This window comes from Pristiophorus japonicus, chromosome 7 (genome assembly GCF_044704955.1).
Source record: "Pristiophorus japonicus isolate sPriJap1 chromosome 7, sPriJap1.hap1, whole genome shotgun sequence".
Classification (NCBI taxonomy): domain Eukaryota; kingdom Metazoa; phylum Chordata; class Chondrichthyes; family Pristiophoridae; genus Pristiophorus; species Pristiophorus japonicus.
Window position 1 is genome coordinate 200,245,524 of NC_091983.1, and position 13,797 is coordinate 200,259,320.

Below are 13,797 nucleotides of genomic sequence, written 5' to 3' on the forward strand. Positions count from 1 at the left end.
GTCACTCTTTACTTTGAGCTCGCAGTGTTCAGTCTGACACTTTCTCCATACACAACAAAAGGGAGCCTCCATTGCGAGAACACACAAATATATATATCAAGGCCTCAACAATGAAATGCTGCTTCAGTGACTATACAGTGAAGGTGGGAAATAAGAGAAGGATGAAGGAGAGGCTCGCCGATGGAAGGTCAGCAGTTGGTGGAACAGGTACTCACTTTCATCAAATGGGTGATGCCGTTCATCCTTTTCTGGCACTGGGTGGCGGTGCGATCATGAATGGAGGTCCCTAAGACCTCCACAGCTATCTCTCTCCCAGGCATTAGTAAAAACTTCCCGAGTCGGTCTGCCTGCATCGGGGAACAGGACTCGCCTCCTTTGTCGAGGAGCCAGCTGGTGCAGCTGCAGGGGGAGAAGGCAAAAAAAAAGAAGAACAAAATCGAAGGGTGACGTCACAGCCAAGGGGGTAAGTGATTGGCTGGTAATTGGTGAGTAATTTTTCTTTTTCTTTTCCTTTATCAGTTGGTAACCTTTATCATTGTTGTTGCCAAATTAAAGTTAATCTAGGGGTTAGGTCATGTCAGGAGAACTCAGACACGTGTTAGGCTCCTCCTGTGCTATGTGGGAACTCAGGGACACTTCCAGTGTGCCTGACGACTACATGTGCAGGAAGTGTATCCTGCTGCAGCTCCTGATAGACTGCATTGTGGCACTGGAGCTGCGGATGTATTCAATCTGGAGCATCCGCGATGCTGAGAATGACGTGAATAGCACTTTTAGTGAGTTGGTCATACCGCAGGTAAAGGTTACACAGACAGATAAGGGATGGGTGACCAGCAGGAAGAGTAGTGGAAGGAAGGTAGTAGAGGGGTCCCCTGCGGTCATCCCCCTCCAAAACAGATACACCATTTTGGGTACTGTTGGGGGATGACTCATCAGGGGAGGGTAGCAGCAGCCAAGTTCATGGCACCGTGGGTGGCTCTGCTGCACAGGAGGGCAGGAAAAAGAGTTGGAGAGCTATAGTGGTAGGGGATTCTATTGTAAGGGGAATAGATAGGCGTTACTGCGGCCGCAATTGAGACTCCAGGATGGTATGTTGCCTCCCTGGTGCAAGGGTCAAGGATGTCTCGGAGCGGCTGCAGGATATTTTGGAGAGTGGGGGTGGGGGGGTGGGTGGGGGGGGCGGTGAACAGCCAGTTGTCGTAGTGCATAAAGGTACCAACGATATAGTAAAAAACAGGATGAGGGCCTACAAGCTGAATTTAGGGAGATAGGAGTTAAATTAAAAAGTAGGACCTCAAAAGTAGTAATCTCAGGATTGCTACCAGTGCCACATGCTAGTCAGAGTAGGAATTACAGGATAGCCCAGATGAATACGTGGCTTGAGGAGTGGTGCAGAAGGAAGGGATTCAAATTCCTGAAACATTGGAACCGGTTCTGGGGGAGGTGGGACCAGTACAAACCGGACGATCTGCACCTGTCAGGACCGGAACCAATGTCCAAGGGGGAGTGTTTGCTATTGCTGTTGGGGAGGGGTTAAACTAATATGGCAGGGGGATGGGCACCTATGCAGGGAGACAGAGGGAAGTAGATTTGGGGTAGAAGCAAAAGATAGAAAGAAGAAAAGTAAAAGTGGAGGGCAGAGAAACCCAAGGCAAAAAGCAAAAAGGGCCACATTGTAGCAAAATTCTAAAGGGGCAAAGTGTATTATCAAGACAAGCCTGAAGGCTCTGTGCCTCAATGCGAGGAGTATTTGTAATAAAGTGAATGAATTAACTGCGCAGGTAGCAATTGATGAATATGATATAATTGACATCATGGAGACATGACTCCAGGTGACCAAGGTTGGGAACTCAACATCCAGGGGTATTCAACATTTAGGAAGGATAGACAGAAAGGAAAAGGAGGTGGTGTAGTGTTGCTGGTTAAAGAGGAAATTAACGCAATAGTAAGGAAGGACATTAGCTTGGATGATGTGGAATCTGTATGGGTGGAGCTGCGGAATACCAAAGGGCAGAAAACGCTAGTGGGAGTTGTGTACAGACCACCAAACAGTAGTAGCGAGGTTGGGGACAACATCAAACAAGAAATTGGGGATGCGTGCAATAAAGGTACAGCAGTTATCATGGGTGACGTTAATCCACATATCGATTGGGCTAACCAAATTGGTAGCAATACGGTGGAGGAGGATTTCCTGGAGTGTATTAGGAATGGTTTTCTAGACCAATAAGTCGAGGAGCTAACTAGAGGGCTGGCCATCCTAGACTGGGTGATGTGTACTGAGAAAGGACTAATTAGCAATCTTGTTGTGCGAGGCCCCTTTGGGAAGAGTGACCATAATATGGTAGAATTCTTTATTAAGATGGAGACTGATACAGTTAATTCAGAGACTAGGGTTCTGAACTTAAGCAAGGGCAACTTCGATAGTATGAGACATGAATTGGCTAGAATAGACTGGCGAATGATACTTACAGGGTTGATGGTGGATAGGCAATGGCAAACATTTAAAGATCACATCGATGAACTTCAACAATTGCACATCCCTGTCTGGAGTAAAAATAAAATGGGTAAGATGGCTCAACCGTGGCTAACAAGGGAAATTAGGGATAGTGTTAAGTCCAAGGAAGAGACATATAAATTGGCCAGAAAAAGCAGCAAACCTGAGGACTAGGAGACATTTAGAATTCAGCAGAGGAGGACAAAGGGTTTAATTAGGAGGGGGAAAATAGAGTATGAGAGGAAGCTTGCTGGGACATAAAAACTGACTGCAAAAGCTTCTATAGATATGTGAAGAGAAAAAGATTAGTGAAGACAAAATGAAATCCTTTGCAGTCAGATTCAGATGAATTTATAATGGGGAACAAAGAAATGGCAGACCAGTTGAACAAATACTTTGGTTCTGTCTTCACGAAGGATGACGCAAATAACCTTCTGGAAATACTAGGGGACCGAGGGTCTAGTGAGAAGGCGGAAGTGAAGGAAATCCTTAGTAGGCGGAAAATTGTGTCAGGGAAATTGATGGGATTGATGGCCGATAAATCCCTGGGGCCTGATAGTCTGCATCCCAGAGTAATTAAGGAAGTGGATCTAGAAATAGTGGATGTATTGGTGATCATTTTCCAACAGTCTATTGACTCTGGATCAGTTCCTATGGACTGGAGGGTAGCTAATGTAACATCAGTTTTTAAAAAAGGAGGGAGAGAGAAAATGGGTAATTCTTGACCAGTTAGCCTGACATCAGTAGTGGGAAAAATGTTGGAATCAATTATTAAAGATGAAATAGCAGCACAGTTGGAAAGCAGTGACAGGATCGGTCCAAATCAGCATGGATTTATGAAAGGGAAATCATGCTTGACAAATGTTCTACAATTTTTTGAGGATGTAACTAGTAGTGTGGACAAGGGAGAACCAATGGATTTGGTGTATTTTGACTTTCAAAAGGCTTTTGACAAGGTCCCACACAAGAGATTAGTGTGCAAAATTAAAGTACATGGTATTGGGGGTAATGTACGGACGTGGATAGAGAACTGGTTGGCAGACAGGAAGCAGAGAGTCGGGATAAACGGATCCTTTTCAGAATGGCAGGCAGTGACTAGTGGGGTGCCGCAGGGCTCAGTGCTGGGACCTCAGCTATTTACAATATTACTTAATGATTTAGATGAAGGAATTGAGTGTAATATCTCCAAGTTTGCAGATGACACTAAGCTGGGAGGTCTTACTGCAGTTGTACAGGGTCTTGGTAAGGCCTTACCTGGAATATTGTGTTCAGTTTTGGTCTCCTAATCTGAGGAAGGACGTTCTTGTTATTGAGGCAGTGCAGCGAAGGTTCATCAGACTGATTCCCGGGACGGCAGGACTGACATATGAGGAGAGACTGGATCAACTGGGCCTTTATACATTGGAGTTTAGAAGGATGAGAGGGGATATCATAGAAACAAATAAAATTCTGACAGGACTGGACAGATTAGATGCAGGAAGAATGTTCCCGATGTTGGGGAAGTCCAGAACCAGGGGACACAGTCTAAGGTAAGCCATTTAGGACTGAGATGAGGAGAAACTTCTTCACTCAGAGAATTGTGAACCTGTGGAATTCCCTGCCGCAGAGAGTTGTTGATGCCAGTTCATTGGATATATTCAAGAGGGAGTTAGATATGGCCCTTATGGCTAAAGGGATCAAGGGGTATGGAGAAAAAGCAGGAAATGGGTACTGAGGTGAATGATCAGCCATGATCTTATTGAATGGTGGTGCAGGCTCGAAGGGCCGAATGGCCTACTCCTGCACCTATTTTCTATGTTTCTATGTTTCCCTCCACAGCCTGCATGAGTATCTCCAGCTCAGCATCAGAAAATCGGGTTGCCCTCCTTCCTACTGGTGCAGCAGCCATAGCACTAACTGAAAGGCTTTCCCTGTTGAGGGCCTAGCTGTAAACTCTGAACTTTAAGAAGGCCAGGGAGCAGCTGGCTCATTAGCAGCAAATCACCGACCTTTATTAACAAAAAAAGCTCAATTTTGATTGAATAGTGGCCTCAACCACTGCGGCAGTAATGGTAGCCACAAAGCAGTAGGCGCGCCCCTTTTTGGGCGGACCTGAATTCCTACCTCTATACCTCGATTAATAAACTCAAGGATCCCATAAGCTTTTTTAACAGCCTCATCAACTTGTCCTGCCACTAAGATTTGAGTACATGCACCACCAGGTCTCTCTGTACCTGCACCCCCTTTAAAATTGCACCATTTTGCTTCTATTGCTTCTTCTCATTCTTCCTTCCAAAATGCATTACTTCACACTTCTCTGCGTTAAATCTCATCTGCCATGTGTCTGCCCTTTTCACCAGCCTGTCTATGTTCTTCTGAAGCCTGCTTCTACCTTCCTCACTTAACTTAATGCCTTCTTTGAAGTTATACCGAATATTTTCTTTGAAGTAATACACAATTAATTTTACCTTTAAAGTCATATATTGTTGTGTTTGCAATAACTGTTTTCTGAGTATGACTTTGGCTCTGCTTTATTAAGGCCGAAAGTGACTAATATGCAAAATGGCTGGCCTTTTATGCTTGGGCTACACACACGTGCATGCCGCCCAATGGCCTCCAACAGTGATGCCATCTAGTGGCTAGTGATCCCAAACGTACATACATGACAATATATGACAAATGTAAGGTTTGGTCTCCTCGCACTTTTGCTTCGGTATGGCAGACCAATCACCTTTGAGGATGTGACTCTTCACCACCAATAAAATCGGGTCCTGGCTGGTCCAGGTCTTAACTTGTTGAGCCGTGACAGGGGTTCCTTCACTTTCAAAACCATCCATAACTAACAATAGGTCCGCCGGTTGTGGCATTTCCACCTCCGGTGTGGGCAACGGCAGACGGCTCAAAGCATCAGCACAATTCTTGGTGCCAGGTCTATGGTGAATGACATAATCATAAACGGTTAATGTCAGCGCCCACCTCTGGATGCGGGATGAAGCATTGGTAATGATACCTTTGTTTTCAGAGAACAGTGAAATAAGCGGCTTGTGATCTGTCTCCAGTTCAAACCGAAGACCAAACAGGTACTGATGCATCTTTTTAACCCCATACACACAGATAGTGTTTCTGTCTGTATCATGCTGTAGGCTCTTTCCACTTCAGACAAACTTTTTGAAGCATATGCGACTGGTTGAAGTTTACCCGACTCATTAGCTTGTTGGAGTACGCAACCAATTCCATATGATGAAGCATCACAGGCCAGCACTAAACATTTACATGGATCATAATGTACCAGCAGCTTGTTAGAGCAAAACAAATTAGTGGCTTTCTCAAAAGCTCTGTCTTGAGACGCACCCCACACCCAGTTGTCGCCTTTTCTTAGCAGCATGTGCACTGGTTCTAATAAGGTGCTCAGTTTAGGTAGGAAGTTACCGAAGTAGTTGAGTAGACCCAGAAACGAACTCAGCTGCGTCAAATTCTGCGGATTTGGTGCATTCTTGATGGCCTTGGTTTTCGCGTCCGTGGGCCTGATGCCGTCAGCAGCAATTTTCCTCGCCAGGAATTGGACCTCTGGTGCCATGAAGACGCATTTCAAGTGTTTCAGTCTGAGTCCCACTTTGTCCATACGATGTAGAACCTCTTCCAGGTTGTTCAGATTCCTTGGAGTGATCTTGGAACACGACGGTTCTGGAAATGGACTTCAGTACAGTCTCCATGTTCCTCTGAAATATTGTCGCAGCCGAGCGAATTCCAAAAGGGCACCTGTGTTAAATAAACAGTCCTTTATGCGTGTTAATGCACGTAAGTCTCTTCGACGTCTCGACCAGCTTCTGTGTCATGTAGGCCGACGTCAAGTCCAGTTTGGTGAATGACTTCCTCCCCAGCTAGAGTTGCAAACAAGTCATCAGCCTTCAGTAATGGGTAATGATTCTGTTTTGAAACCCTGTTGATCGTAGCCTTGTAGTCTCCACAGATTCTGACTGTGCCATCACTTTTCAGCACAGGAACAATGGGGCTGGCCCATTCATTAAATTCAAATCGTTGATATGATCCCTTCACGCTGGGGTCTGTCCAGTTTGATTTCGACCTTCTCCTTCATCATATACTGAACTGCCCGAGCTTTATGATGGACGGGTTTGCATCCGAGTCCACGTGGATCTGCACCTTGGCTCCCGTGAAGTTGCTGATGCTTGGTTCGAACAGGGAGGGGAACTTTTTCAGTATTTGGGCACATGTATCTTTCTCCAATGACAATGCCTTGATGTCGTTCCAATCGTATCTGATTTTTTCAAGCCATTTCCTGCCAAACAGCTTTTGGTCATTGCCTGGGACAATCCAAAGCGGTAACTCGTGAACCGCACCATCATACGACACTTTAATTGTGGCACTGCCATTCACCGTTAAGAGTTCTTTGGTGTACGTGTGCAACTTGGCGTTGACTGCACTCAGTCTGGGCCTCACAGCCTTAGTATCCCACAGTTTGTCGCATGCCCTCTGGCTCATTATCGATTGACTCGCCCCCGTGTCCAGTTCCATCGATACCGGCACCCCATTACAGTTCACGTTGATCATTATCGGTTTGCTCTCCATTAGGAATGAGTACAGTCCATACACTTCCTCCTCTGGTATCTCGGATTGCGTATCCAGATCCGCGCTAGTCTGACCATCATCCTTCACGTGGTATGTCGCAGCACGCTTGCTCATCTGTGGACACTTGCGCTGGAGATGCCCCGCTCTCAGACAGCCTTTGCAACTATATTGCTTAAATCGGCACTGCTGGTGCCGGTGATTTCCCCCACAACGCCAACACGAAGAAATCGGATTAATTCCCGCTGGCGGACTTTGGGGAGCCGCAGGTTTCGCGTATGCAGTCGGGTAGGCCCTGCCATGTGCCGCTCTGCTGAACGGCGAATCAATCACATTTACAGTACTTGCCGAGTTTCGATTTTTCACTGATCTCTACTTTAGACTTCTATCCGTTGTCATGCATGACTGAGCGATCGTGATGGCCCTGTTCAAGTCCAACGTCTCCAACATCAATAGTTTATGCAGGACCACCTCGTGGTTGATGCCGATTACAAAGCATGTCTGCCAACATAGACCTGAACTTACACGGTCCCACTCGACGTCTCAGGTCGGCAACGAATTCCGCCGCATTCTGACCCTCTGAGCGAACGTGCGTGTAAAATCTGTATCTCGAGATGATGATGCCATCATCTGGCTTAAGGTGATCTTGTACCAGTGTACACAATTCTTCATACGTCTTCTTTGTTGGACTCACAGGCAGGAGTAGATTCTTTATCAGATCATAAATTTTTGGACTGCAAACTGTGAGGAACACCGCCTGGCACCGATCTGCGTCGCCGACCTCCTCCATTTTGTTGGCCATGAAGAACTGGCTCAAACGGCTCACAAAATCTGCCCAATCTTCTCCTTCCACGAATCGCTCCAACAATCCAATTGTGCTCATTTTTGCATACAAAGGTTCTTGTTGCCTCGTCGCCAAATGTAGTGTCTGCAATAACTGTTAGACTGAGTACTGTTTAACTCCAAGAGGTATGACCTTGGCTCTGCTTTATTAAGGCCCAAAGTGACTAACATACAAAATGGCTGGCCTTTTATTGTTGGGCTGCACACACGTGCGTGCAGTCCAAAGGCCTCCAACAGTGACGCCATCTAGTGGCTAGTGATCCCAAAAGTACATACATGACATATATAATAGTTTGTTTTGAAGTGTTAGTAATGACCATATTAACAAAGGACTTTATGCACATGTGTCACTGTGTTAATTGGTGATATCTTGCAACGTGAGTTCTCCCTGTTCGGTCATTATTAAATGCTGAAATGTGATTGGCCTTGGGTTATTGTAATTTCCACTACTGTTGTGTGCCAATATAGTGCCACGAGTAATTATTGGAAATACATCATTGTGTGGCTCATTGACAACATATAGCAAGCAATAGTGAAAATTAGAGGGGTAATTGAGAATTTGAATGGCGCATAAAACTGCACCGACTACTCAGTACTGTCAGGTGATTGACGGTTAGTAACAGATGAATGAATGTGACACCACTCATTGGAAGCTTCATCTGACAGAAGCTGACGGAAATCAATCATTACCCTCTGATTGTCTCACGCAGTCAATAATGGAAATCTTTGGTCTGTCAATGGATGTGACAGAAACCTTGAATTCTATATTTGTCTGTTTGTCAAAAGCAATATGTCTTTTCAGCCTAAGTACTCAAGATTGCACTTAAAAGGAGATAGAGTGCTCCAAAAACACTTGTATTCATATAGCACCATTATCATCGTAAAACATCCTAAGAAGTTTCACAGGAGTGTTATCAGACAACATTTGGCACTGAGCCATATAAGGAGATATTAGGACAGGCGAACAAAAGCTTTGTCAAAGAGGTAGGTTTTAAGGATCGGCTTAAAGGAGGAGAGAGAGGCAGAGAGGCGGAGAGGCGGAGAGGTTACGGGAGGGAATTTCAAGTTCAGGGCCTAGGGGGCCGATTTTCAGCAAGGCCTCCGCCTGCCCAAGTGTCACCCAAAGTGCCGTCGAGGATGCGGACAGTACTTTGGGCAGGATATTCAGGAAGAAGACCCTCGAAGCTCAGCGGGCGGCAAATGGAAGATGTACGTCACCAATCTGGGCGGCAGCGGGCGGGAGGTCGCATTCTTGGTGGCAGAGGCGCTTGCCGCCCAAGTGCCGCCGAGGATGGAGTCGGGCCCACGGGGGGTCGATGATCTGAAAAAAAACAAGAGCAAAAAATGAAAAAAGTATCCGAAGACCTTCAGGGGACACCATCCAGGTAAGTTGCTGTTGAAAAAAAGTATTGAAATGTTCACTTACCTTTTTTTTATTTTCTTCATACTCACCGTTGTGGGACAGACCCGCCTTCAGCCAGCAGTCTACCCCCGTTCTGCCGCCGAGTCCCGACGACTCCCGCCCACAGGAATCTTGGAGCTCGGTGGGCGGGAGCTCAGTTGCGCCACTCGGCCGTCCGTTGACGTCAGCGGGCGGTTCCCGGCGGCTCTCCCCTCCCGCCCGCTCCATGCCACCCCGAAAGTGGCACTGGGCGGATCTGCAGGAGGAATGTCGGCGGGAGTGGGCGGCAGCGGGCGGTGAGGTGCTGAGGTGCTGAAAATCGGCCCCTAGATGTGTGGCTATCCAGTGGGGGCCTTGCCAGGCTCCTCTTCATCGTCCACCTTCTCCTGAGGTGGGCCTGCAATCCCCACTGGCAATGCCTGGCCCCTCATGATGGCCAAGCTGTGCAACATGCAGCACACCACAATGAATTCGGAAACCTGTTGATGGGAGTATTGAAGGCTGCCTCCAGGTATGGGTCTGCCTGAAGGAGATGGCATATCTCTGTCAACACTTTCTTTCGGAATCGCAACCTTCTCACACACTGCTCCTCAGAGAGCTCGAGGTACCAGCGTTGGTGCCTGCAAACCAGTGTAGGGGTAAACCGTCCTCCCCAGACATCTTCAGCCTCTCCTCATCCGTGGCCTAACATGGCCAAGAACCCTTCTTCTAGCTTGACACCGCCTGGCAGTAGCATGAAGCACAATACGCTGGTGAACTAGTAATGCCCCCATTAAATTCTCTCTATGAAGATGTAAGGACACTGTAATGGCAGATAAAACTGCCGTTTGCAAGTCAGAGCTTCACGCAGCATGCTATGTGCAAAACAGTTGCAGTCAATGTGACCTGTAATATAGGATCCTCCTCCCTCAATTTGAAAACACAGCCACTACCGCCTGTTGCACCCTGAGAACGCCTGTTTTTTCAGGCGTTTCCTGGGGGACGGGGGGGGGCGAATTTTGCATCTGGGGCGCTAGCGGAACGTTGCACGACGATTGGCATCATGATCTCAGTGAAACTAAAGGTCGGGGTGGTAAATTGTTACGCCACTGCAAACGATGAGCCGAATTTGCTGGCCGGGTGGTAGAAGCTGGATGCCCCGCGCAACACTTGGAAACACCCTTTACTATCCCTCTGGGGCACTAACCGAGGCGCAAGGGAGCTGAAAATACAGCCCAAAGTCAATAAGATAATGAAGGTCAAGTATAATATTTATTTCATGAATAAAAAAGAGACTTATGTGGCCTGTCTACAAATTGTCTGATTTCAGCAAAATCCCAGCTCTTTGGTGAATTGACAAGAACATAGACATAGAAACATAGAAAATAGGTGCAGGAGTAGGCCATTCGGCCCTTCGAGCCTGCACCGCCATTCAATGAGTTCATGGCTGAACATGCAACTTCAGTACCCCATTCCTGCTTTCTCGCCATACCCCTTGATCCCCCTAGTAGTAAGGACGACATCTAACTCCTTTTTGAATATATTTAGTGAATTGGCCTCAACAACTTTCTGTGGTCGAGAATTCCACAGGTTCACCACTCTCTGGGTGAAGAAGTTTCTACTCATCTCGGTCCTAAATGGCTTACCCCTTATCCTTAGACTGTGACCCCTGGTTCTGGACTTCCCTAACATTGGGAACATTCTTCCTGCATCTAACCTGTCGAACCCCGAAAGAATTTTAAACGTTTCTATGAGGTCCCCTCTCATTCTTCTGAACTCCAGTGATTACAAGCCCAGTTGATCCAGTCTTTCTTGATATGTCAGTCCCGCCATCCCGGGACTCAGTCTGGTGAACCTTCGCTGTACTCCCTCAATAGCAAGAATGTCCTTTCTCAAGTTAGGAGATCAAAACTGTACACAATACACCAGGTGTGGCCTCACCAAGGCCCTGTACTCAAATCCCCTCGCTATGAAGGCCAACATGCCATTTGCTTTCTTAACCGCCTGCTGTACCTGCATGCCAACCTTCAATGACTGATGTATCATGACACCCAGGTCTTGTTGCACCTCCCCTTTTCCTAATCTGTCACCATTCAGATAATAGTCTGTCTCTCTGTTTTTACCACCAAAGTTGATAACCTCACATTTATTCACATTATACTTCATCTGCCATGCATTTGCCCACTCACCTAACCTATCCAAGTCACTCTGCAGCCTCATAGCATCCTCCTCGCAGCTCACATTGCCACCCAACTTAGTGTCATCTGCAAATTTGGAGACACTACATTTAATCCCCTCGTCTAAATCATTAATGTACAATGTAAACAGCTGGGGCCCCAGCACAGAACCTTGCGGTACCCCACTAGTCACTGCCTGCCATTCTGAAAAGTACCCATTTACTCCTACTCTTTGCTTCCTGTCTGCCAACCAATTCTCAATCCACGTCAGCACACTACCCCCAATCCCATGTGTTTTAACGTTGCACACTAATCTCTTGTGTGGGACCTTGTCGAAAGCCTTCTGGAAGTCCAAATACACCACATCAACTGGTTCTCCCTTGTCCATTCTACTGGAAACATCCTCAAAAAATTCCAGAAGATTTTTCAAGCATGCTTTCCCTTTCACAAATCCATGCTGACTTGGACCTATCATGTCACCTCTTTCCAAATGCGCTGCTATGACATCCTTAATAATTGATTTCATCATTTTACCCACTACCGATGTCAGGCTGACCGGTCTATAATTCCTTGTTTCTCTCTCCCTCCTTTTTTAAAAAGTGGGGTTACATTGGCAACCCTCCACTCCATAGGAACTGATCCAGAGTCTATGGAATGTTGGAAAATGACTGTCAATGCATCCGCTATTTCTAAGGCCACCTCCTTAAGTACTCTGGGATGCAGTCCATCAGGCCCTGGGGATTTATCGGCCTTCAATCCCATTAATTTCCCCAACACAATTTCCCGACTAATAAGGATTTCCCTCAGTTCCTCCTTCTTATTAGACCCTCTGATTCCTTTTATATCCGGAAGGTTGTTTGTGTCCTCCTTAGTGAATACCGAACCAAAGTACTTGTTCAATTGGCCAGCCATTTCTTTGTTCCCAGCTATGACGTCCCCTGATTCTGACTGCAGGGGACCTACATATGTCTTTACTAATCCTTTTCTCTTTACATATCTATAGAAGCTTTTGCAGTCCATTTTAATGTTCCCTGCAAGCTTCCTCTTGTACTCTATTTTTCCTGCCCGAATCAAACCCTTTGTCCTCCTCTGCTGAGTTCTAAATTTCTCCCAGTCCCCAGGTTCGCTGCTAGTTCTGGCCAATTTGTATGCCACTTCCTTGGCTTTAATACTATCCCTGATTTCCCTTGATAGCCACGGTTGAGCCGCCTTCCCTTTTTTATTTTTACGCCAGACCGGGATGTACAATTGTTGTAGTTCATCCATGCGGTCTCTAAATGTCTGCCATTGCCCATCCACTGTCAACCCCTTAAGTATCATTCGCCAATCTATCCTAGCCAATTCACGCCTCATACCTTCAAAGTTATCCTTCTTTAAGTTCTGGACCATGGTCTCTGAATTAACTGTTTCATTCTCCATCCTAATGTGGAATTCCACCATATTATGGTCACTCTTCCCCAAGGGGCCTCACACAACGAGATTACTAATTAATCCTCTCTCATTACACAACACCCAGTCTAAGATGGCCGACTGAGGGTACACTCGCTGTGCTCTGACACGATCTGCTCTTCGTTGCGAACAACCAGTTTGGCTTCGAGCTGTAAACAAGATGTAAATCACCTGGTGAGTGTTCTACAGACTAACGAGACAGGAAAATTGCAGGAACATTTTGTGTCTCATATTATAAAACCTCCAATTAGTAAAATTCAGGTATTTGGTTGGTCCAAAGGAACAGGTGCAGATGAGGTCACTTTATGAATGGTGACAATGTTTTTCTTCATCTCTCATTCGTTCAACATAAGATGTAAAGCCCCATGTAAATGTAATTGAGAAGAGGAGCCAAGAGATGACTTGCGTTTCTCTTATTGCAAAGTAGTAAAACCAGCTCGACACCTCTCTCAAAACAGGGTCATTGTAAATGTCGGTGAGATCTGGACAGCCCAAAGTTCACTGAAGTAAAGCTGACCCCAAAGGCAGACCTGAAGCCAAATTCCAGTTCTCCATCCCGACATTTCCGAGCAATACCTGGAGCTGATTTTCATATTTGTTAATTCTTCAACTGCTCTTCAGTCCGGGAGCTCGATGCTTTTCCATTATGTGCGTTTGTTTTAAAAAAGGGACATGGTGCAGTGAGGAAAATAATATAGTGAGAATGGAGCTGTTCAAGTTTTAACCAAGGATGTATTCAACTGGAACATTGCACATTGCACTCACACTGTTTCTGCGTTAACGTAATATGTCTACATGTTGTTACTTGGCACACTTCTATGAGCCTGGGTAGCATTTCAGTCTGACGAGATTGAAGTGCTTTGTATGTGACCTGAGGGGATTTTGTGGTG